The sequence below is a fragment of the Dermacentor andersoni genome, chromosome 6 (genome assembly GCF_023375885.2).
Source record: "Dermacentor andersoni chromosome 6, qqDerAnde1_hic_scaffold, whole genome shotgun sequence".
Lineage (NCBI taxonomy): Eukaryota > Metazoa > Arthropoda > Arachnida > Ixodida > Ixodidae > Dermacentor > Dermacentor andersoni.
The window spans coordinates 126,674,651-126,700,954 of NC_092819.1; the positions used below are offsets into that span (position 1 = coordinate 126,674,651).

At 45.3% G+C, this 26,304-nt stretch overlaps 1 long non-coding RNA gene across 1 annotated transcript; it reads right to left on the reverse strand.

Annotated features, from left to right (window-relative positions):
* Nucleotides 1-666: 666 nt before the first annotated feature.
* On the reverse strand, nt 667-2,703 carry LOC129382623 (uncharacterized). The gene is made up of 3 exons (XR_008610666.2): nt 2,313-2,703; nt 2,126-2,247; nt 667-1,651 (listed from the first exon to the last, which is right to left on the reverse strand). It is a non-coding gene; the product is annotated as an uncharacterized lncRNA (long non-coding RNA).
* Between the last annotated feature and the right edge of the window lie 23,601 nt (nt 2,704-26,304).

Below are 26,304 nucleotides of genomic sequence, written 5' to 3' on the forward strand. Positions count from 1 at the left end.
GCTATATACCTCGACCGTCCACGGAAATTTTTTTCGTATTGCTGTGGTAAGCAAAAAACTCCCCATACGTGGGCCGATCCCGGAGATAGTACAATGGCGCGCCACCCGCGGCAGAGGTGAAGTAGGCGTTAAGCACTCCCCATAAGTCTGCCGATCCCGAAGATAGTGCAATGTAGGGCCGACCCGCGGTGGAGTGAAGCAGGCATTTAGCACTCCCCATACGTGGGCCGATCCCAAAGATAGTGCAATGCCGGGCTGACCCACTGCGGAGGTGCCGTTCGCCATGAAGGGGCCCTCATACACACCTTCGCTGGTCATCCTTCTTCACAAAGTGGAAGGGCACAGATATTCTTTCTATTACAGTATATTAGCAGAATAAAGAACACAGGACGAGCGCGGACTCACAACTGCCATGAGTCAGCGCTCGTTTTGTGTACTTTCATTTCGTCGTCGTCTTGATCGCGCTGTTACAATTGTGAATGAATACCAACTCGACCAACATTCCACTTTAGCACAGTCTACTTCGAGAGCTGCAGCCGGTTATTCCGAATGTGTCAGCTTTTACTCTTTTCCGTCAAATCGTGGTGGTTGAGGTGGGTTCCTTTTTCCTGCTGTGAAATCATGAGTCCTAGAAGGCAAATATCTGGTAAACGTTTTATTTTGGATATCCACCGGCGAATTTATGTGCGCAGCTTGAATGATAAGAGACATTCGCAGAAAAAAAATTAATGTGACTTCTAATACGAGTCGTCGCTTGTCGTTGTGGCACTCTCCGCTACTGTAAATGGGACGGGAGCGACTGCCCCCTGGAGATTGTGGACGTGGCACACTATGGGAAGCGACAGGGTGTGGCGAAGATTTTTGGTTGGCGCTGCCTAGCTCCTCGAAGCGTAAGAGACGCATTTGCAAACTGGCGTGGTTGATAATACCTGTATGGTGTCAGATTAGGGTGCTTACCGACACTGCAAGTTCCCGTGTACCGTGCTACGCTAGTGTTCACAAATATGACAAATGGAGTCACATGAACTGTGCTCACTGTCAATAATTATTGTGATAGTGACGTTAGGGCCTGTGGTTGCCAGGTGAGTGATGCATTTGCACGGGAAAATGGGTGAGAGGGTGTCAGGATTATCCTTGGGAATTCATGGGCCTATTTGATTTGTATTGTTCGCGGTGCGCAACTCGACAACCTTCACTGGTAAGAGCATTTCACCATCGAAGACGGGCGCTCAATGTAGGATCAACGTGCATTGCCAAATGTGCTTGCTCAGTGACTCCCATGCCTTGATGTCCAGATATCCGTCCCAAAACTAGCCGTAGGTTAGGATGTGAGGACACGAGTGTTTCGACAAGCGCGGAGGTGAAAACAACGGGGACTGCCGAGCCCGTCTTTGGTTCTCGGATCCAATAATAATTCTGTTGGCGGCGTGTGCAGGCTGGAACACGGCATGCGCAATGGCTTGTGTTTCAGTTCCATGACTGCTGGCACCTTTACGAATGAATCTGTAAACAAATAACACTGAAGTAAGCGTTTATTCCGGTGGATTGGCATCGTTACCATAGTGCGCGGTGTGCAGCGATACACGTGGCGTAGGCTTGTCGGTGCCGCGGCCACTACCGGCATTCACGTTTCGGAGTACCGGAAGTACGTCTGCCCACGGAATGGAGTCCCAGGTTGGAGGCGTTGGCGAAATAGACAGACGGTGGCTGTTAATGTGAAACATACCTTCCAATATCGATTCTTCGCTGCCGTACATGCCCGTCTGGCTAAGGAGAACTCCAAAATTATTTGCACTCAGAAGTACGGTTCGCAACACTATGATAGTCGTATCGATTATTTTTCTTCAGGGAGGATCGCTTTTTGCAGAGATAGCGCAACTGCAATCTACGTCGGTTATGTCGAACAACAGTGTAAAAACGCCTTTACTCTGAACACTGCAATATCCACTCAGCCTGTGTTTCCCATGACAGACTTGAGCTGACTTAGATTCTCGAAGTACGAATTAACGACGCTAGCTACGAATGAGGCTGCTTCGTTGAACCAGAAAAAAGCCCAAATTTACCAAACAATAATTAACGAAATACCTGAGGCTATTTAAGACTTGTAAAAGACTGAGCAACTTACAACAGACGTGGCGTGGTGTGTGGCGTCGCCTAAATATTTGTTTCTTTGGTGTATGTGAGGAGCTTTTCAATTTCATGTTTCTGGCTCTGCTGCTTTCCATGGTTATTCGGCGTTGTTGCACCCTGTAAAAAAGGTTCACATGAGGACTCGTTAATAAACAGTTCAAACGTCTTGAAATTATACGCACCTGAACTTTCTGCTGTTCAGAAGGAGCTATCAGTTTTCTCCAAAACGCGACAGCCCGGTCACAACAAAGATGACACTGCCATGTTGCGTTCTTCATTTCGCCTATATCAAAAATCAATTTGGAAAATATTAGGCACTAGATTAACGCTTTGAACAATTTTATATAAGGTAGCTAAGTGTTTGAACGAGCAGTATAGCAAAAAATCATAAATGTACTTTCAAGGAAACCATGCACAACAACAGGCAGGCGTCAGAGAAGTAGAAGCATGCAGTAGATCCACAGCTTGGGCAAAGTTTATTACTACATGTTGTCTTGTCTGCAGAAGGACTCGACTTTAAACAGAAATATTAGACAAACACCCAGCACATATTTAGGGACAGTAAAAACTGAAATGAACTTCACTAAAGGATGGAGTCCTTTGCAATGCATACGATTGCTCTGATCATGTAAAACGAAATCATACAAAAGATGTGTGTCAAAAAGGCACATTTTACTATAAAAAATGTACTCCACAGAGAAGGTGGGTTTCACAGCGAAATGGCGAGAGTAGCTCCCAACTTCACTTTTAAGAGCTCCTTGCGCCGCCTGATTTATTTATCGCAAGCACAAAATTAAAGTGCGTCATCTCTAACTACAAAGCGCCATCAAACCTGCGCAATTAGCTAGGTTGGCCGGTCTATATTTCTTGTTTTTTTTTCAAGAACGTGCTTGATGCTTGAAAAGCGCTTTTCCTTATTAATATTTTAATAGCTCTCCCCCCTTAGAAAGTGCTCGCTGGTTAATCCGTACAAAAAAGTTATTGAAAAGGCATTGAATTATCATTGGTCAATGTTGAGTTTTTCATTGAGGAATTGTGTAAATTTTGTTGGAGAATTGTTGTGCTGACTGTTGAGTAGTCTTGAATATTGGCCACTGAAATTTAAGTGAAACACCATTGGGTGTGTTAATGTTGAATAATTGTTAAAACACTATTGAAATTTCATTGCGCTTAGACGGCTCGTTGTGTTCATTTTGTTGAATGTTTGAATGCAGCATTGATGCTACATTAAACTGACGTGGTAGTTCTGTTGACCTATTGTTGAGTTATTGTTGTCACAGCACTGAAAAGTACATTGTTGTATCAAGTACCAGTTGAGATGGCATTGAGATTTGAGAAGTCGCCATTGAAATCTGATTGACATTTCGTTGGGCTAGGGGATTTTTATTCATATATTGAAATTGCTTTGCTATTCACACTTGCATGCCCCGGTGCCTGCTTATAACTTTCACAAACACAAACAAAAGCAAATGAGAGACTGATCAATTTGAAGTACCTTTATTTACACTAAAGATGCATGCCCATGAAACATTTTTACAGTACATAAGGCACCACTACATTGAACTTGGAGACATAGGCTAGTACCTACAGCACTCTTAACACTGTATATACATCTCAAAAAACCTATACGTATGAATTCAATCAATGCGATCATTGTGGTCTTCGCTTGCGACTTAAGTTTATGACTACAAGGCGAAGCGACTCAAAAGGCATGATTTAAGCATACCCCTTTAACAACCAACTTTAAACACATGAAAACTCGAAGCTGCTTGCGTGTGAATACACACAAGACATCTGAATACGTTACATTAAAATGTTTTGCACACTAACCCATCGCAGGAACAGTTGCGGCCGACTGTGAGAAGGCAAAATAACAGACTTGAAACAAATGACTACACGTAAATATATACAAGCTTTAGCACCACGTCTTTCACTGCGATTAAAATTTAATAATGTACCAAAGTAGACTTGTCTGAGCTTTTTGTCTTCGTGATGTATATATTTTCATGTTGCCCAATTCTTCTATAAAATAACATCACTCAACTTAGCTATTAATTCATGAGAGATCATTCAAAAAGTTGTCGGGCATGGTGACCACCTGAATCATGTTTCTGACGAACCAGGTTTGCAAGAACAGTACACCATTTGACTATGTTAAATTGGGGTACAGGAGAGTTTGTTGGTGGTATTTTCTCAATTTAGTGAGCTCATTTTCATTTAATTTTTCTGGACTTGTACAAAGCTAATTAGAGCACATTTTGGGCCCTTTTTACTATACCAACAACTAAGTGGTACCTCAGTCAATAAAGAGGTAAGGCAAGGCTAATACCTTGAACGATAAGAGAAAACATGAATATTTAGCACAGAAAATTGGTAGTAACACACGGCTAACACAATTCCAAAGAGCCAAATAGATGGTCGCCTGCACTTGCAATATCAAGTACCCCAGAAATCGCCATCAAGGATGGGAAAAGGTTTCAATGACTGGACAGCCACATCGGTGAGACAGTGAAAAACGCAAATGAATGCGTATACGAAAAACCAATGACCTCAATTGCACAGGTAAAATGTTATTAAAATGCTACCAAACTTTTATTGCATAATATGCATAAAAGTTGCATAAAAATTGGGACAAAGCAGTTACAAAGATAGAAGGATACAGCACCCGCGTTGAAAAAAAATACAAGTGATATACATGCATATTTAAGCTGAAGACAATTTTTTCTCCAATATATACTAAAACAACACATGCACTAACGGCATAACAGAATGTTCCTGCGCCTGGAGAATGCAGCACAGTACAAAGCAGCGTCATGAGAACCGAAAACTAGAGCTTAGTATGTTTAAAAAGTACGAATACTTGCATACCTACAGGCATGAGACATGTCATGCCTTGAATGGATGAAATTCATAAATCTTACACAAATGAAGTTACCATCACTCTTATTGGGTTCCTCAGGAGACTCCTTGAAGTTGAAATAGAAAAATGTACATCAGTGTTCAAAACAGAGAAAGCAAGGCCCTATAGCCTTCTTCCTGAAATAAACGGCGCCAATATTTCATGTACCAATTCTATGGACACTTCGCCAATTCGGTGCACATTTATATTTGACAACCACCCAAACTAAGACGAGAAGGATGAATTAAGGTAGGAACACGCATGAACACTGACTCAACTAGAACTTTATTCGTGAAGACAAAGATTTTAAACACATTGGCCAACTTCACAAAGAAAAAGCCATGGATGTGCAGCAGAAACAGCCCGGCACAACAAAAACGGACCGAAAGACATGTCCTATAGAACAAACATGTGCGTCAAAAACAAAAAAACACACGAAAACTGAAAGGTTTGTCCTGTAAGTGATATTAACGAGAAATCCTGCAGCAACTGTTTCCCACTAAGGGTCACAGAAATCTTGCTTATGAATTTTTCTTTGTGATCAATAAATAATTCTTCTATAAGTCTTCTTGTGTTCTGGTCTTCGTGATGAAACAACCGTTCTTTCTGCTCTATACCTCAACACCAGAGCAGTTCCAGAAGCAATATTTATTGATTACAAAGGAAATCAATGCATAACCAAGTTATCTGTTGCCCTTAGTGGGAAACACTTGCAGTTCTCAAGAATATTTCCCGTTGCGTAGTATCCCTCATCGCACAAATATTTCGCTTTTCCGAAAGATTTGTCCGATAGTTCTCGTTTTTCACGCACACTTATTCTACATGACACGGCTTTTTCATATTTTTATTCTTGTCGCTCGTGGCTGTTTCTGCCAGGCGTGCACGGCTTTTTACCTTTGTCAAGTTGACCAGTGCCTTTAATACCGCTGTCATCAAAAGTAAACCTTTAGTTGAGCTTGCGCTCGTGTGTGCTCCTACCTATTTCGTCATCCGTCGTCCGCCTCTGTTCGTGCTGCTGTTTACAGTACGCACGTATCACTTGGTTAGGCGGGTAAACATTCTCGCAAGCAAAAGGAAATACCTCCCCTCAAAAGGTAGCCCATCCTTCACTACTAAAAGCCAGAGCAAATCGAAAGTAAGCCTTCACAGCGTCCATGCGGCAGCTAGCACACCACAGAACAGCACGAAAAATAGTTAAAAATCCCACTTGATGGACAGTGGCAACAGAGATACGAGCTTGCTAGTGAATCAGCCACTTATCAACGGGTGTCTCTTGCACGACGCCAAGTTGCTCTTGACGTAGAACACTTTAGCATCTGGGCATTTGCTGCATGTGTAACCTGCGAGAAGGGAATGCGGACAGAAAATGAGATTGCGCGGATTCAGAATCTGCCACACACTGCACATAACTACGCACAAAATAAAAAAAAATTAAATTATGGTGTTTTACGTGCCAAAACCACTTTCTGATTATGAGGCACGCCGTAGTGGAGGACTCCGGAAATTCCGACCGCCTGGGGTTCTTTAACGTGCACCTAAATCTAAGTACACGGGTGTTTTCGCATTTCGCCCCCAACGAAATGCGGCCGCCGTGGCCGGGATTCGATCCCGCGACCTCGTGCTCAGCAGCCTAACACCATAGCCACTGAGCAACCACGGCGGGTCTACGCACAAAATAGAAGTACACACTATACTGGCAAGTAAAAATTTGCGACTCTTTACGAGTGCTATCTAGAAAAGGAAGAAATGGGTTGCTATGGTAAATGTTAGCTAAGACACGCACAGCGATGTTTCACAGCGGGGAGAAATATTCCCGGCTCTCTAGCAGAACCAAAGACCACGCGACAGTGCATAGCCGATACCAAGCAGATATCGAATCTTTGGGTAGAAGTCCAGCAGCAGCAATGACCTAAAGATACGCCTAGAGCGATGCGAGCGTGAGCGTGCCTGTACGAGTGAAGCTTCTTCGAGTGAAGCTTCTTTGAAGCTAGCCGTTCCGGCGTGTCTCCGATCATCCCACGCGATTTGTGTGCAGAACGTCGCGTACACGCCCTTGCTACAGTTTTATAGTTCACTATACCCTTGCGCCTTTTGCGCGGTAGCGTCTGCGTAGTGAGCTAGCTTCATGCACGCGTCATTCTTCACCGCGCAAACGGTGCTCGAGGCGACAGCGCGCAGAGTGGCGCTCCTTTCGCTTCTGCAAGCAACGCACATTCGGATCGGTCCAGCTCAAAGAGGCAGCAGAGAACGGTGGCATGTTTCGGTTATTGCCAATTAAAATTGTACAGTAGGCCTTCAACGGAAACGCGCCGCGCTAGATAAAGATGCTTACTGCGGTAGTTTTGGCGGTGATAGGCGATAAGGCGAGCCGGTCGGCGGCTGTGTTCTTTGCCGACGTCGACACCACACCTCTGTTCATTTGCGCTGTGTATCCGTGTACAGACACCGCGCGGAAGCTGCTACTTATCGGTTGGCCGTTCTCCGCAAATCCCTAAGAGGCGAAATATATTTTGCGGTGCGCCGCATCATTAGGCGCAACCTAAATCGAGGCGCGCTTAACCGCTACGGTAAAAAAGGTAATCACACCAACCGTACGGCATACGATGAGCCACTACGGATTAAAAAAAATTACTATGATGTCCTGCGTGCGAAACCAACGATCTGATTATGAGGCAGGTCGTAGTTCGGGACTCCGTAATAATTTTGACTTCCTGGAAATTTTATGTGCATACAATGCACAATGCACGAGCGTTTTTGCATTCCGCTCCTTTGGAATGCGGCCGCTGCAGGGATCGTATCGACGACCTCGAGCCCCAAATTGCCATGGCGGCCACCATAGTTACGAAATACGTAAGCGTGACGTGCAACACCGCCTTCCTGTACGAGTGTGGTACAAAAGTAGCACAGCTGCACACCTGCTGCACAATTATTTGTCGCGGTTCTCCTAAGCTCGTAGTGTCTGCCTAAATATCTTGAAAGGCAGCGCGCCTCTAGCGTATAGGAACGCGATAACAAGCGCTTAACCGACCCACGTGAGCCCCTATGAAAGATGGCGTGACCACTGTACAAAATTATCACTGCTCAGAGAAGCTGATCCTTATGTTTCAATCGCTTTCTCTCACACAAATTAAGGAAACGTCATTAGACAGGAACAAATCAAGCAATGCAACTTTAGGCACGTGGGGCGCCGCTACCTCTTCACCTACTATTGTTTCAAATGAAGTGACGACGGCAGCGACCGTTAGTATCGCGCGCTTTTGCTCCGGGGCATGCGGTTTGCTTGAAGAAAGTGAACGGTGTGCTTAACATGTCACGCTTCTCAATGTCAAAATAGAAAAAAGGCTACGTGCCCAAGAAAACGAGATTACTTACCTATCTGCAGAAGTTCGGCTGCGACTGTTTCGGGGTGCCTTCTCTCCAACAGGCATCATGACCTCTGCCGCGCAACTTATCAAAACAGCCAGGCTCGCACATCAGTCGAAGACTAGTGGCTTGGTCAGCCAATGACTTCAATGGATAAACGTCCCACTTATCGTCATGAAAGCATTTCCCTAAAATGTGCCTCGTGATGCCGGAAAAAAAAACTTTCATCAGAAAGCACGAGGCGTGAACCACCACTCAACGGCAACCAACTAACTGAGTCCGAAAGCCGTTCACAGCTTCACTATCGTACGGAGATATAAAAACCTTTCAACACAAAATAACCGCACGGGAAAACCACTAATTAATTAGTAATAATTTTTCATCCACTAACTTTCATAAAGTTTTAAGAAAATCCTAATTTGTAGCGTAAACAATAAATAATACGACCAAAATATGCGACTACGACACTAGCGGTAACGATGTGTACTGTTGCAAAAGTGTGCTCAAAACGAAGCTACAATGGTTGCGACCGCGTGCGCACACACACACACACACACACCCGAACGCTACCTTGACGTTGGTAGCGCCATCTAGAAATAAAAATTACTACTAATTTTATTATTTTTACAAAAGTAACGCTACTAGAATAGTTTATAACACCTTTGCAGATGACGAGGTGACAGGTAAGGTATGATAAGAGTCCGTTACCTGTATTTCTTCCATTTCCCTCTGGTGTTCTTCTATTTAACTGAACATATGGGACCTGTTCTGCAGGCTTGCGAGACGAGAGGACGACAGTTCGACGAGGCTCAAATAAATCCCATGCTTCTTGCAAGGCGAGAGTCGGGAGCAGCCGCAGATACAGCGATTAGCTGCGATACTGTTGCGGATGTTTCTGAATCAGAAGCTCTTTGAAGTCAATGGTTATAGCGGCTGCGCGCTGAGATCTCAAAGCGTGTTCGTTGTTTGATCTCTAGCACCACGGCCGTTCGGTAAAAAAAGCTATATTTACTTTCCGGACAGAGGGTGCGTCGCAGGGAATTCGACGATCTCTCACGTGTATCTTTGCAGCGTGTGCGCCGCATGCATCCTATGGTTCCCACAGCGCGTCGGATGTTCGAAGGTAGCGTCGTCGCGTGTCGGTGCTTGTATTATCGCCGGCCGCACTGCCGCCGTGTCTACATTTAGGGAACTCCACATGCGCGTAGTCACCGTGTTTGCGAGTGAACTTCGCATTCTTCTGCTCCCCGAAACGTGCTCATTTTGGATCGTACCAATTTCTATGTCATCTAGTGTATGTTAAAACGACGATGGCATTTGTACACCAGCGAAGAAATAAATCGGTATGAACTTGGCGGTCATGAAGCTAGTGTAACGCTGCAGTTTTTACAGAGCGAAAACAGCTACGAAAGTGGGGCGGTCCCGGAGCTGTAGCGACAGCACGAGGAAGTGGCACGCTGCGCACGCGCCAAGCATTTCAGAACTTACTGGCTTTCGAACGAAAGGAGCATTCACGCGTTCGTGGCCTAATGGTTAGAGTACCGGGCTCAACGGCCGACGTTCAATGCCACCCCATCGGTCAAACATTATTTGATTTTTATAAAAACGAGGCAAAGAAGAACCTACCTGCCGCAAAGTGACAGGAATGAGGTTGGAACGCTTCGCATTAAATTTTTGGAATATCTTCATATGCGAGTCTAATTACTGTATACGGGACTCAACTGCTACACAACAAAAAACAACTACAAAGATCAACACAACTGACCCAATAAATTGTTTATTGAGAACACTCAACGGTAATATTGTTGTGCAAGTGTTGAGCAAACTCAATTGCTTTTAAATATTTGTTGAAGTCCGTTGTTTCAACAATTCCCCAACAATATATCAATGGTTAATCAACAATCATTTTTGTATGGGAAGGCAGCAATTTCTGCTGTTGGTTTAATCGATTAAAATGAAATGCAACCATACACTAAAGAATAGTTGCAGATTCCCATTTCCAATTCATTGTAGTTGTTTCGCGGTGCTCCAACTAGCTCTTCCGTAATGAAGCACTGCAGTATAAAGCTGTAGAATTTTCAAAATTTTAGCATGTTTATTTCATATAAAACGATTGGTTACAAAACTAATCCCAATTACCAGACCATTGTAGTGAATAGGTAAGAAAGAAATGTAATTTATAAATAAGAAGCTTGATTTACCTGTGGCAGCACTCACGGCAACGCCAATTATAACCGTTGTAAATATAGCAAAAAAGCTAGTCCACAGGTAGGACATACGAAAGAGGGCGAATGGTTCTTCCAGGCTAGAAAAGAAATTCAGTGATGCAGAGGTCCTGTACCTGTTGTATCAAAATATAAATCTGGAATACGCATTAACAAACCACCAAAGCATTGATATTGCTGTGAGCTTGATCTAAAATCGCTGTAACCTATCTGAATATAACATTACATTAAAAATAAAAGTATATGCTGCATAATAATTATGCAATTTTTGAAACTCAGTTTTCTTCATTATTTTTTTTTGCTTGAGCTAGCACAGTGTATCCGTATCCAGCTTTTCTGGACATGAGGGTTTAGTTCGCGTGAGTGCCACCACGTGGCGTACTAACCTTAAACTTTTCAAACTTCCCGCGGTGACGTGTGATGACGTCAACTAAACAAAATAAAAAATAAAATAAAAGCTATCCCTGCGCATTGAACTTCGCCACAATGCTTGTCCCACCGGTGTTATCAGTGTTCTTGATCAATCGTATTCGCTCGTCGCCTAGAAATTAGTCGTCATCCTAAGAGCGTTTAGTCCCGACGAGCAATGGTTGATTCTGGGCTTTTGACGCGATCCTTTGTTTTTCTTGTTTACCTTTTTCTTTTCCTTTTCTTTTTCTTTTTTTTTTCATTCTACGGAGTAAAGAGCTAGCCTAATCGTCAGAAGTACTTCGCGGCAGCCTTTCTTCAGTCGGCACACATTGTTAACGTCCGAACATCGCACAGTGTCTACTAGAGACGCCGTCGTGGACGGATTTTGATTTTCCGCTATCGATTTCGTTAAGGTGCACACAATTGTTTCACTAGCGACTTTGCAATGCGCACTCATGGGCTACCGCCGCAGCTGCAAATCTAGATGTGCCTAAGTATTAAGACATATACATGCATTAGTTGGTTTTTTACTTTGACACAAAAGTCACGATACAAGAGTTGAGTAAACTGCCCCTGTGTCGTCGCAGGGTGTGAGACTGGGCTAGTTGGTATTCCATGCTAAAGTGACTAACGCAAGAGTGGACACTGGACACTAAAGAGGCGACAAGGATAAGCGCAAATATCCAACTGGGCGCTTGTCCTTGTAGCGTCTTTAGTGTTCCCTGTCCACTCTTGCGCTAGTCACTTCAGTTTGTGTCGTCGTCCGTTAGCATGCTATGGCCGAAGCTGCTCGCATTATTACGTCCCATTTACGGGCCACCAGGCCAGGTACACCCTTGGGTACGACATATACAGTACTTGCAGTTAGTTTCCAAAGTAGTCTCCTATGGCGGCTATCCACGTGCGTGAAACAAGAACGCTATTTAAAATTATTGTGCAGTAATATATGCGGGATTTGTATGTTCTCCACATTCTCTACCATGTGGCCGTTACGCCTTTATTATATAGCCACAATGTACACTCTCCTGACACTTCCTGGCACAACTCCTGACACTTAATTGTATTAAAGAGTTGTGCGACTGCCAGGACATCCTTAACGAATGTTACATAGCAGATTATGAGGTTTACTTGCCAAAACCACGATTTCATTATGATGCACGCCGTAGTAGAGGATTCGGGATTAATTTAGACCACTTGGGATTTTTTAACGTGCGCCTAACCCTAAGTACGCGGGTTTTCGCATTTCACACCCATTGAAATACGGCTGCCGTGGTTGGGATTCGATCCCAAGACCTCGTGATTAGCAGCCGAACCCAATAAAAACTAAGCAACTACGGAGGGGTAGGAATGTTGCCAGTAGGAGGAAGGTGACAGCCGGCACGTGAGACAATTTGTTCCCATCCTCATTGCGCGAGAATCGGTACCATCTGTCGAAGAATGACACCGTAGAATGCACTGTATTCAATGTGATGGAGTCCGCGTCCAATATTTCAAACCCGAATCGTACTGTAACTACTGACGGCCAGGCATCTCGCTAATACGTGCAGTCGCTTGACAGCTGCCGAGCGCTGGCGTCGGCCACAGGACCTACTTGACCTTTGTTCAACACTTCCCGACATTCTCGCCTTATTTCGCACCATTGCGTTTCAACTGAACTGCTTGAACAGCCAATTCATTTGCGCCAAAGTTTGGCCACCCTGTCAACGTTATGGTTTCTTATTTTTAAGTCATCTTTTATATTTAGGCTAATGCTGTCCTGAAATTTCCAGCTGTTTCACCTTTCCCGAAATGCCTGCGTTATTGTCGGCCCCTGTTCATATTTTGGAGGATATTTAATAGACGTGGAAACCATTGCGTGGCCCCCTTGACCAAGCTGCTCAAAAAGTCATTTTATATCCCTGAGGTCTTTTGCAAGCTTCTGCCTTCTTGCCGTTCATCAACCCTGTCAACTGTATCCCATTTTGACGACTCCAATCCCACGGAAGTTGGCAACGATATAGTGTCCACGGGATTAAAGCCAATTAAATCAATTCTACTGTGGATACGACAGCCGCTTTTGCTCACTGTGAATGGAAATATTGCGTTAATGAGCGCCATTCCTAAGCATTTAAATTGACAGTGAAAACATTATGCGAATCCCATGTATGTGCGAATCGATGTAAGCAAAGCTTTCTGTGTTTGTTGTCATTGTCATACGTAATCTCCACAGAGTAGAGAGGCACTCTCTAATGAAATGCTGTCAATGTTTTCCTGATTACGCCTGCCATTGTGATGCAAATAAACGGGCCTTCAACTCTTTTTCTCAGAAATAAATGCTGAATGAAATGCTGAGGTGATCCTAAACAAAATCAACAAGCGCCGTAGTGCTCGATCTTATGACGTCCATATTCGTAAGCTTATATTCGGGATTTTTTTTTTTTTTTTGTGGGGGGGGGGGGGGGTCGATGTGCTCTTATACCCTAGAAATGTCCCTCGGACGTCTCTTATGTGCTCGTTTTTATTCTCAAGTACCCAATGAAAACTCCCATCACTGCAAGTTCATGATGTCCGGGTGGCAGGCCACGATGGCGTGTCGCGCAAGTATGACCACACTGATTCATTTGGGTTGACATATTGTCACGTGGTCGTGACGTCAAAGAACACAGTAGCAATACTGTGAAAGGCAAAAACTAGCTTTTATTGGGCGAACCTGTGCCCACAAAACAGGCTACACTTATAGCACAACGATAGCGGCGAACACGCTCGGCGATCGTCGAAAATCTGATCAGTGGGTCAAGGGCGTCGGCTTTTATACAGCAGTCATCGAATGTTCCAGACTAATCGTTCGGACCCGCGTGCCTTCCACAAAGATCTACACCATTCGCGTCACGCGATGAAATCAGATAACACAAGGTTCGGCGACAACAGACAACCGGGTAGAAGCATCGATAACTTTCCAGAAACGTCGGATACATGCAGGCGCGTCCCGCGCTGCGCGATTACATTTGTTAGGCGGCGAAACGCGGTCGCCCTATAAAGATAAGTACACGTGTCAGTATACTATTTTGTGCGTCATACTTCGCCACATTCATTTTTCAAACTATGCCAGAGCTCGAAAAGGGCGGCCAACTCACTACGTCCCTTTCCTCTGTTTACTTCCGCAAAATGTGTGTTTATCGCTGTGGTTACCAAATACGCCCAGCGGTATGCTACGACTCAAGCCTTTCTGGCGGCTGAGCAACTGAAGTCGCAGGCTTTATTCAACATGGCGTCGACGTTCAATATGGCTATCCTCAATTACTTTTGCGGACTTCGCTCACCGCCTTCTTTACAGTGTCTTCTCTTACACTACTCGCTCCTGCTAGACACAACACAAACACGCAACGACCTTAATGAAGTATCAATTACACGCTAGTTGACACGCTGTCTATGTATATTTCCGCTGAGCACCGGGATTGGAGCGTGGTCCTGTCTATGGTGACATTATCCGTCTACAGCCTCGCTCAACAACACCGCTTGTTACTCATCACGTTTTTTTTTTTTCCGCAAGAGCATAGTGTATTTCCTCTGAATGTGCTTTCGGCTTTAGGCGTGTCCTTGCACGACCGCTTATTCTGTTACGTTGACGGCGACCGTTGTCGTCAGGCTACCGCCTCATTCTGAGCTTCGCAGTCACCAGAGAGCACAGAAAGCTGTCTTCACAAAAAAGCCACCGGGATTCGAGCCGATCTCCCAAATGCTCCATCTTGCATTTGAGAAATGGGCACGCTAACCATTACGCCACCACCTGCCTCCACCAATTTCTGTTTATCTATCTGCCTTCCCACTTCACGTTTTTGCCGCAGACGCAGGCAGAACGGATGCAGAAACGAAAAAAAAAAGATTGCTTGAGCCGCAAGCTGGCACGTGATATTAACTTTGGCAGGTTATTCTAATTGGGGCGCATGTAGGCTTGCGTCTGCGTGCAGATTGTGGGTGGCCTTAGCTTTATTGTAAATTTGCTTTCACCGACTCTTTTTAGGTAGAACTGAAATGCCGGACAAAAATTTGACCTACCGTTGAATATTTTTTTCTTTTTTTCTTTGTTTCAACCAAAAACGCTCATTTACACGAATAGTAATTTTTTTAGGAAATGGCATAAGGAGGCATATTTCGAGGTCATGTCGTTGTGTCAATACCGGCCGGCACCACGTATCGACGAAAGGGCATCACAATGCCGATGCACGCGGCAGGTTACTGAATGATGAATACAGGAAACGACAGTTTTTCAGTTCTCGCAACATATTGTACACAGAACGCAAGGCACCCACCACCATTACATTTTATTTTTGAACATTGCGACACACAATGGCGGACTGTTATACTTCCTAAAGGGGTTTCATTTTATTTTTTCATCGCAGAACCGCAAGCACAGGTTGCGTCGCACGTATACCGCAGCTACGTACTGTGGCCGCGCTCCTTTTCCTTTTACAATGTGGCCCTCGGCAGCTTCACGCGCTCCCGTAGGTGGCGGATTGGACTGTCACTCCAGAAGTTTAAATACATAACCTCTTTGCATAGAAACGACGGCATGATTGTTAACATATTGTTGGCTTGGATATGTTTGGCACGAGGCCCAAGACCCTGTCTTCTAACGCGTTCTTATGTTTGCGTTCGCATCTCTGTCTTGAAGGGACGCGCACCGTAACATGCTGCATTGGTGCTTACGTTAAGCGTATGTGAGGCGAAAAACGCGGTTCTAAAATGCCTGTTCACTAACTTGTGCAATAAACTCATCTATATAGTATTCGCGCAGCATAGTAGTAGTATAGTAAGAGTCACGAGTATGGCATCCGTAACCGCAAGCGTCACGTTATGGTCGTAACTTGTCGGGACAGCGTAGTTGTAATCCACAGACCCTGCCACTAAGGAATACGTGGCAAGGCATGGCCGATGAATAAGTAAGTGCGAAGATTGGTTTTCAGTAAAGGTTTGTCAACAAGAACGGCGGGAGCTTATACTGCCGCAAAGGACGGATGCTGGGCGGTGACTCCAATTATTTACTCGGCACATCACACATCTACACTGGAATTCCACTGGTTTCGCCAACTCTTGCTTATATTCTCTCATCCCTAAGCTGCGACTTAGCCTGCCACCCGGGCCCCAGCTTTTCCTCTTTGTCCCCCGCTTCTTTCCCAATCTGCTGAGACGTGCTTCCACTGATGCTTGCTCCTCCCTTTTCTCAATAAATGAAGGCATTCATTCATGCATTCCTGAGTTACTGCAGAAAATAGCGTGTCTTTATCTCCATAACCACCCTGTCTATCACCTGGACTCTCCCATCGCAAAACAAAGTTGCTGTGTTGCAAATGGCTGGGCGTCACATATACAATATTCTAGGAATGGCCAGTAGCACGGCGGGCACTTTTCAGTGGGTGACGAGACAGTATATAGAACAGCTTCTCTGCCATATTCACACTCAGTGCTCTGCTTCGTGAGCTACTATTAGCCACTACGACGAAGTACGGAATGAAAGAAACCTAGCTGCGCTGGTCGCGGGCAGCTCTTTCTGGGTTCGTGATGCGTCGATTTAATATATATATATATATTTCTTATCCAAGCCTACATGACAGCGATATAGACGAGGTGAGTTACGGTAGCTAGTTGGCATGGACTAACGACGCTCTTCACGCAGCACTTTCGTCTTATGCGTGTTTGCGAGCGGGAATGAAAGACAGAAGGGTAACACGCCTTCTTGAAATGAAACATTCGGAATAACCCTTTGTTTGGCGGTTGGACATATGTCGAGGGTCCCCGATACGAACAATCTGCAAGTCTGTATCACCTTGCAAAGGGGAACTAACTCAGAAAAAACGTTGTCAAACGAATAGGGTTTTAATTATCGTAAGTATATCTTTATTGAAAATCCTTACCATGAGGTGAAAGCCGACTAATAAGCATTTAAATTTTCTGTGTTATTAAAACATCCTGTTAATAAAAGGTTGCTGTGCTTTACAGCCCCCTAAATTAAAACGTAAGTTATAGAAAATAAATTGGTGCGGTAAATGTGTAAACGCAGACGCAAGAAAAGGCCTAGTCCGTTCCCCAGTATTCACTCGATGAAGATGGAGCACCTCGATACTCTGACGTTGTAGTAATGTCAAGAACAAAACATTTCCAAAAGAGTCAGTCACGAATGTTACTCATTATAAGATGAGCTTGCGCTGGAAAAGAAAATAGCACTCAAAGATAACGATGGCTGCGCGCAAAGTGCTTCCTCTGATTCCGATCTACGGATCAAGGCGTCGGTTCGTCAGATTGGAATGCTCGTACATCGCAGCGCAATCTCGGGTCGGAAAATGTGATGGAGAATGTGCGCCAGTATTCGCTTCACGCGCGCAATCTGATAAGATAACGCTCTTTCGCTATTGAATCCGTGCCAGCATACTGGATATTAGAAACACATGCAGGCGCATCTTGAGCTAACTGATAACTTTGGAACTGTGGTTAGACGCTAAAAAAAGCTCCCCCCCCCCCCCTTTAATAGAAAGAATACAGTTGCTTTCAATATTAGCTGAAACATAGTCCTGGTGGTATAGAAAGGGCCCCCAACACTGCACAGCGGCGCCGATCGACATACAGGAAATTCAAGAGCGAGCCACTTTACAATTACTGGTATTTATCAAACCAGCATATCGTGGTTCAATGTAGCCCTGTAGTCCAGGGGCCAGTTCCACCATGGGTACTGTGTCGGAGCTCATATTTCATGTCAGCAATAATAGTCACAAAATGAAAGCATTTTTTTTTTGGATCTTAACATTAGACAGCCAAAATACATGCAGCGAAACCCTCACCTTAATATTTCAGTACTTTTCGTTCTAACGTACACATCCGTGCTGATCCATATGTTACAAAGTGCTGAAAATGTACCCAATGCGTTCCTCCAGGAAGCTGTTTTTATTCCTTATGATGCCAGGAAACCGAGTCTGATGCCACCAACGCTCAGAAACCTAATCGGGAGCGCGCACAATGTTCTCGCACACCTTGTGGGATGTACCGTAGCGCTGAGGTTCTTCTTGTATAATGTATGAGAATCGGTTGTAAAGGCAGTCGTGCAAGGTTGGGCACATGTGCTTAAGCTCATGAAGTTGATTTGTGCCAAGATAACCAGTCCAAGCTTTCACACTTACTTTATAAGAAGTCTACAGCACCATCAATATGCCGGCTCCTTTTAACTGCACCAAACAAAACTATTCGAACGATACAAACAATGTTAACATCATTTTATCATTCAAGTGTTCAGATTGGTAACCTCTAGATGCGGAGTAAGTTGAGAAGTTGTTGGCGTAATTAACAGAGCTACGTTAATTAAATTTTCAGTAATGGTTCTTATGTGGCTAAAGAAAATGAGCAGTTTGGAGCCCGTCCTCGAGATTATGCAGCCAAGCGAACAAATTTCGACTAAACATGCTTCTGTAAGAGCCATGCGAACAAAAATTTTCCAAGTAAACACTCTTGGAAGACGTAACTGACGCAGAAAAAGAACATCTGTAAAGTCACAGAAAGATCAGAACTTCACGACGGCACACAAAGGAGGAAGCACACACAAACTGCGCTAACTTTAAGCACTGTTCTTTATGTGATAATGAAGCAACTAGCCCGTCAATCATTTCTTCCAGACCTGTAAAGTCAACCTGACCACATCTAGCCTTTTGTGGTGCTGTCATCAATAGTATGGCCTCGTGAACATGTTCCCCATGGCCACATAATCGCGTTCCATTTTTATTCATGCTGCTTTCTCGAAGGCAAGCATTTTAAAGTTTTAGTGTCAATACGGCAGTGAACGTGTGCCGCCGAAAGCTTGCTTGGTCGCGGAAGCAATGCATGACGGAATGATGGGGCAGATTTAGCGTGTCGTTGGCATCAAGACAATGCGCTGCCGCCGAGGGTAGGAAGATAACGGAAGTGAACAGCTTGGTAGCTGCTCACGGAGCCGTGCCGATGGTGGCGGTGCCATCATGACAAAATCTGAGGCGACGATATTGACGGCTGAGGCTTTTTTTTTCTTTTATTCATTTATTCCTTTTTTTTTACAACGAAGTCGTTAAGAGTATGCTTAAACTCGGGCCCAACTCCGACGCGACCTATTCACGTAGAAGTAAAACGCCGAAACGATTTTCTGAGATAATCCCTGGGGCGATTTGAATCAATTTTGTTGGGTTCGGGAGAGAAAGGTAAATTCTAGTGACTATTGGAAGCGGAATTTCTATTTCGGGTTTTAATTCTGGTAAAATATTCTCAAAAATTCGAAAGTGCGAAAAATACAGAAGCACGAAGTTTACAAATTAATAACCCCGCATCAAGAACTGATATCGCGGTTCTGTAAACAGCATCCTTTAGACAATTCAAAGCGGACAAATCCAATATGCCGATTTATATCTTACGTAAAGTCGTTACGTTGTGAACAAGGGTTGTGGAAAAGCTGTATTTCCACATTATAATTTTTTTAGATTCATGCGTACTATATCAATTTTGTCCGCTTTAGACGTGCTGTTACATGCAATGTACAGAACTGTGATATCAGTTTTCATTGCCGAAAGACAGAGTTGTAAACTTGGTTTCGTTTTCTGAAAATTTGCGATTTTTGACAATTTCGAAAAAGAACAAATGATCACCTAAATAAAAAATTTTAAACCAACAGTCACTAGATTTTAAGTATTTCTTTTAAGTGCAACAAACTTTGTAAAATTTGATGCAGTGGTTATGGAGCAAAACGAATTCTCCTTTTACATGTATTTAGATAGGACCACTAAAGCTAAAGGTTCCTCTGACGGGCTACTTTCCGCACTATCTGGTGCGCGTATAGAGCAAAATCCCGAAGATAGCGTAATGCCGGCCTGGCCCGCAGCAGAGGTGCAGCAAGCGTTCAGCTCTCCCCATACGTGGGCTGATCCCGAATGTAACGCCATGCCAGGCCGACCAGCGGCGGAGGTGAAGCAGGCATTAAGCACTCCCCATACGTGGGCCGATCTTTAACACTGAACAACTTATCATAATAATACTCGATTTACATTAGCTAACAACTTTTGATAACCCAAAATCAGAATTAATTTTGGCAAATTCACTTCTTCGTTCACAGCGATGTCTTACTGGAACTGTATTCCAACGGACATAAAGCTGTTTCCTAGTATAGGCAGCTTTAAAAAGCATTTATTTTCATATTTACTTAACTTGTGAATGCTGTAATGTAATTTAACATGTGCTGTTTGCTTCATAATGGGTAAACCATTATATCTCTTTAACATTTCACATTTCACCATTTCACCAACATTTCATCATGTCTGTCCACTTGTTTCCTTGTGTCAGTTATTGTTAGAACACTGCCTCATAGGCTACATTTCCCTTCCCACGTTTTGTTTTGTTTTTAATTCAGTACATGATGTAATTCTGTACAGTGTTATGCCATGTCTTCAGTTGACTTGTTTTCTTGCATTAATACATGTTAACAATTCTACCTCTTTGCTGTATTTGCATTAACCTGAATTGTTTTGTTACTTTTATTTGTTCATAACGCCATTCTTTGTACTATTATATGCTTCGGTTCTTTTGCTGTCATGTGTAATTATTTGTAGACAACTTTAAAACTTTGCTGCGTTTGCTGTAACCTAACTTGTTTTGATCTTTCTAATTAGAACAGGAGGTCCCCCTACAGCCTTGCGCTTTGGGACCTCCTTCTGTATATCTTGTTACTGTCATTTTATTTTCTTGAGTGAATAAATAAAATTCTTCTTCTTCTTCTAAAAAAGATCCCGGAGACAGTGCAATGCGGTGCCGACATACGGCGGGGGTGCAGTTCGCCATTAAGGGGCCCACATACACAGCTTTGCTGGTCATCTTTCTTCACAGAGTGGGAGGGCACTGAGATTTTTTACTTACCAAACATCAGGTCATCGACGGCGAAACCAGGGACACCAAAGCCGTCCTCGGGCTCCACCTAGAAAGCGCCTTCGACAAAGTGACGCACTCTGCCATCCTCGCGCAGGTATCGCATCTAAACCTAGGCGAGAGGTCGTACGAATATCTCAAATGCTTCCTCACCGGCAGAACGACGGAACTCAGAGCCGGTGACCTGAAGACGGACGAGAAGAGATTAGGGAGCCAGGGCACTCCGCAAGGCTCCGTCATCTCACCCATGCTATTTAACCTTGTTATGATTGAAGTTGCCAATAGACTATGCCAGCTTGAAGGACTGAAGCACACGATATACGCGGACGACATTACGCTGTGGGTGGACGGGGGCAGTGATGCCTGCATAGAATTCACACTGCAGACGGCCGTCGACACGATGGAAGAAAGCCTGGAAGGTACGGGACTGCGTTGCTCCCCAAGTAAGTCGGAGCTCCTGCTTTACCAACGGATCAAAACGCACAGAATCAAGAAGCAACGGGAACAAGAAAAGATTAAGATCCGCACCAGGGATGGTAGCACAATACCGACGGTCAGCAAGATCCGAGTCCTGGGCATGAGCATCGAACCACTCGGCACGAACGGAGACATCGTCACCCGCATCACGGGAAAGACGGCCAACGCGACCAGACTGCTCAAGCGCGTTACCACCAAGAAGGAAGGCATGAAGGAGGAAAACCTCATCAGACTTATACACTCCTTCGTACTCTGCCAGTGTACGTGGCAGCCTTCCACAAGTGGGTGAAAAGCGAAAAGAACAAGCTAGACATCCTAATCCGGAGGGCTTACAAGACACGCCTCGGTCTACCTGAAACTACCAACACGAAACGTCTCCTCCATCTGGGCATACACAACACGCTCGACGACTTCGCCGAAGCGCAGAGCCGCTCAGTTGGAAAGATTGCCATCATCAAAGGCCGGCAGAAAGATCCTGTGCAGTCTAGGCATCGGTTATCACGAACAGCAGGGACCAAAATGCCCCGTCCCCGACCACGTACGATGGAACGTGCGGGTTGACCCCTTGCCGAGGAACATGCACCCGGAATTCAACGAAGGCAGAAGACGCGCTAGAGCCGAGGCACTGACGGGTCTGCACGCGGAAGACACCGATGCCAGATACGTGGATGCAGCCGAATATGCCGGCCGCAACTGCTTCGCGATCGCGGTGATCAACTCCGGAGGCAACGTGCGGGTGACCGCCAGCACATCGAGCAAGCAAGTGGAGGAAGCAGAAGAAATAGCCATCGCCCTGGCCATCGTAGACCGAGAATGCCACATGATCCTCAGTGACTCCAGACAAGCGGTGAGGAACTAAGCCAAAGGAAGAATTAACCCAACGGTCTCACGCGTCCTGCTCCGATAGGCATACCGCGACAAGAGGACTCCAATCAAGTGGTTCCCGGTGCACGCAGGACAAGCGTCGGAGAAGCATGCCGATCGCAACGAAACGGCACACGCCAGAGCACGAGGATTAACCGACCGCGCCCAAGGCAACGGCTGCCCGCTGTGTTTCAGCGCCAGAGACCGGACGACCACCTATAACGAACTGACCAAGGCTTTCGGCTGGCCCGCAGACTTCTCCCGCCGCCCTGCAAAGGGCTGAGCAGGTCGCAGGCCGTGCTGTTCAGACAACTACAAAAATAACGCTTCCAAGCCCAGCGCTATTGCACAGGATGTACCCAGAATCGCACCCCCATGAAAAGTGCAGAGCGTGCTGCAGGGAGAAGGCCACATTCGAGCACATGCTATAGGATTGCTACAAACATCCAAGCCAAGCTAACTCAGGACGTATACCGCCGCAGCTTGAGGAAGCAACGTGGAGCGAAGACCAAGAAAAACAACTACAGGCCGTCCAGCACGTCATCGAGGCGCTGGCTAGGCAGGAGCCTGGCGAGCCGGCAACGGCGAGCGGGGAACCTCGCTGAGCACCCGCCACGATGACGACGTAGGCCAAGTCTGAAGCGCACCTTCGCGCTTTGCTGCAGGCTCAATGAACGTTTTCACAATCCAATCCAATTACTTATCCGCGGTTGTCCTGCATACGTGTGCGATAGAAACAAGAAGCAGGTATGCATAGAAAATCTGAGGTGGTGGCGGCAGGTCGTAGCGCAGAAGTTAGCATGCCCAGCCCCTCCATGTACTTACATCTGCATTGACATGGGTTCGTGGTAGTGATAGCGACCACAGCTCTACTTTTTCTGCGCGCGCTAGCTAGCATTGTGAAACTAAGGATGTAGTTAGCATGCCCAGCCACTTAATGCAAATTGCAGCAGTTCCGAGTGGTGGAACCCCGCTGGGGCTCATTGTGAAGAAAGCTTCCTTTCTCTGTGCGCTCTCGCGATGGCGAAGCTAAAATGAGGAGGAGGCCTGACGGACACATTGATGGCCACCATAACAGAATGGATGGACGACCTGCGGAAAGGACAAAGCACACCAAGTTTTTAGCGCTTGGCCTAGAGTAAAGCGCTACAATGGCTAGTATGGCCTCATGGGGATGATAGACCGAACTGCTTCTCACTGCTAACACTGGACTGATACTAAGAAAATACTCCGTTCGCAGACACCACGCTACACTGAAATTAGCAAAACAATATCACTTTATAAACCGATAGTGTCAATTATCTGGTGTCCTTCTGTGTGTGGGCATAAAGGTCCTCGCAATGAAATGGTAGTATCTTTGTTTTTGCTGCAGTTGCACACAAACAAATTTCATTGAACTGATGGGACAGCGATCTACCAGCAGAGAAGACCAACCCGCAAATTAAAAATAATCGCTGGTTTCAGATCTTCCAATGTACTTTGCGCTCAGCTACTATCTGTAATATTTTTTTTTCGTTTTGTGCTCTTATGCAGAGGAAAACTCCACATTACTACAATATCAACAACATTACACAAAATAGACTGGCTTTGAAGCTGTGACCACGCACCGCACTTTTGTACATTCGACACATGTAGTATTGGGGCAACGCGCTTGAGCAAAATGATTAGGTTTTCGGTCAAAACACTGTGACCGCCGGGAAGAAATCGTTGTCATGCCCGGCCGAAATAATACCATCTGAAATCTTATTTACCTATACATATGTTTTGAAAAATCAATATAACCCTTTATACATTTGCTTCGTATGAATTATATACTAGCTTGCCTTGTCAATCTCAAGAATGCATTCTCTTTGTGGGAGAAGGCTTTCGTGAAAAGCGACCCAACATAACAGTAAAACATCCATCATGGTTCCGATCAAGATGATTGACGAAATTGTGCACTGAGAACGTGTCGACTAGCGTGCGATTGAAAGTTGAATTATGATCGTTGTAAGCTTGTGTTGCGTCTAGCACGAGCGAGTAGTGTTAGCGATGGCATTGCTGTGAAAATGGTCAGCTCGGTCTGCGATTTGTTTTTGTGGATCTCCACATTGAACGTCGCAGTCGTCACGATGAGAGCACTCCTGTGACATTATTACCTCAGTGGGCTGTGAAGGCTCGAGTGGTAGCTCACCTTGAGGGGTATTGGTAACAATTATTAATATACGTACTTTGCAATGGTGAAAAATATGCAGAAACACCCCTGGTGTTGTTTAACTATTCGTAAACAGGCCCCCAAATTTCAATTGGCCCACCCCAAACATTAAGTAGGCCCACCCCCAAATTTCAAGTTGGCACACCCTCAAATTTAAATTGGCCCACCCTCAAATTTAAAGTCGGCCACGCGCGATTTTCTTTTCGCCCAGCCTTAAACTTCAAGTTGGCTCAACCCCGAATTTCAATTGGGCCACCCCTAATTTTCAAGTTGGTCCACGCACGAATTTCCATAAATCGTCCTCCAAATTTCGAGTCGATGCACCCCAAAATTTAGGTTGGCCCACCCCCATATCGTCCCCAAATTCAGATTGGCCGACCCCGAGATTGCCCTCACATTTAGGTAGGACCAACCCCATATCACCCCCAAATACAGATTGGCCCGCCTCCACAACACTACCAAATTTAGGTTGGCCCACTCCAATACCACCTGCAACTCGAGGTTGGCCCACCCCGATATCCACCCGAAACTAACGCTGGCCCACCCCTCGATCACCTCAAATTTAGGATGGCCCACCGCAAATCACCCACCAATTAAGGTTAGTCCACCCATATATCACCCTCCAATTCAGCTTGGCCCAGCCGCGCATCTCCCCCATGGTTAGGTTAGCCCGTCCCCATGTCACCCCCAAATTTAGGTTGACCCACCCCCATATCATACCCAAATCCAGGTTGGCCCACCCCCATATCAGCCCCAAACTTAGCCTAGCCCACCCCTCTATCACCTCAAATTTAGGATGGCCCACCGCAAATCACTCCCACATTTAGGTTAGCCCATCCCCATATGACCCCCGATTCAGCTTCGCCCAGCCCCATATCAGCCCCATGGTTAGGGTGGCCCACCCCCCATATCGCTCCCAAATTTAGGTTCTCCCCCCCCCAGTATCCTCCCCAAATCTAGGCTGGCCCACCCCCCATATTCCCCCAAACTTAGGCTTACCCACCCCTATATCACCTCAAATTTAGGTTGAGCCACAGCCATATCAGCCTCAAATTCAGTTTGGCTCATTACCATTTCACCCCAAATTTAGGTTGGGCCGCTCCCATATCACTACCAAATTCAACTTGACCAATCCCTGTATCACGCCCTAATTTATGCTGATGCCACTTCCAATTTCAAGTTGACCATCCCAACCTTTTTTATAAAGACCTATCTATTCATATGGGAAATGCGTCAAGTTCTTTGGCGTTACAGACACGATTTCGCACGATTTTGCTACCAGATCGCTGGGGCACTCACCAAAGAATGCTTCGCATTAAAAGCAACTGCACCGAACGAGCGACGCCATAAGTTGATCCTAAATACTGACGGCTAACTAAGCTAGCTTCTCTGTAGAGCGACCGGGGCAGACACAGCACGGGACATTTATTCAAATATTTTGTTACGGCCACACCTACGGATTCATACCACTTGGCTGTAGGGAACACATTACCAGTAGCTATTAATCCACATGCTGCACATCTTCTCCTAGTTGGTGCGTTTCTTAATTGGATGAATCTTTAGAAATAATTAACGTTCGGGCAGCGACTCAGCTTAGCAGACACTTTGTTCCACACGAATGTTGCATAGGAATGGCACTGGCCACCGGGTGGCATTGTGGCCCAGGTGAACCTCATTCGCTCGGAGTATGTGCCATTAAGGACAGGCGAAAGTCGAAGAAAACGGACCTTCCAGAAGAACGCAAAAAGAATGGCCATTTTGTTCTCCCAGGTTCCACGCTACAAAACACGAAAGTTTTTTTTTTTATTTTTTGCATAGCACAAAGCTATGCGCAAGCT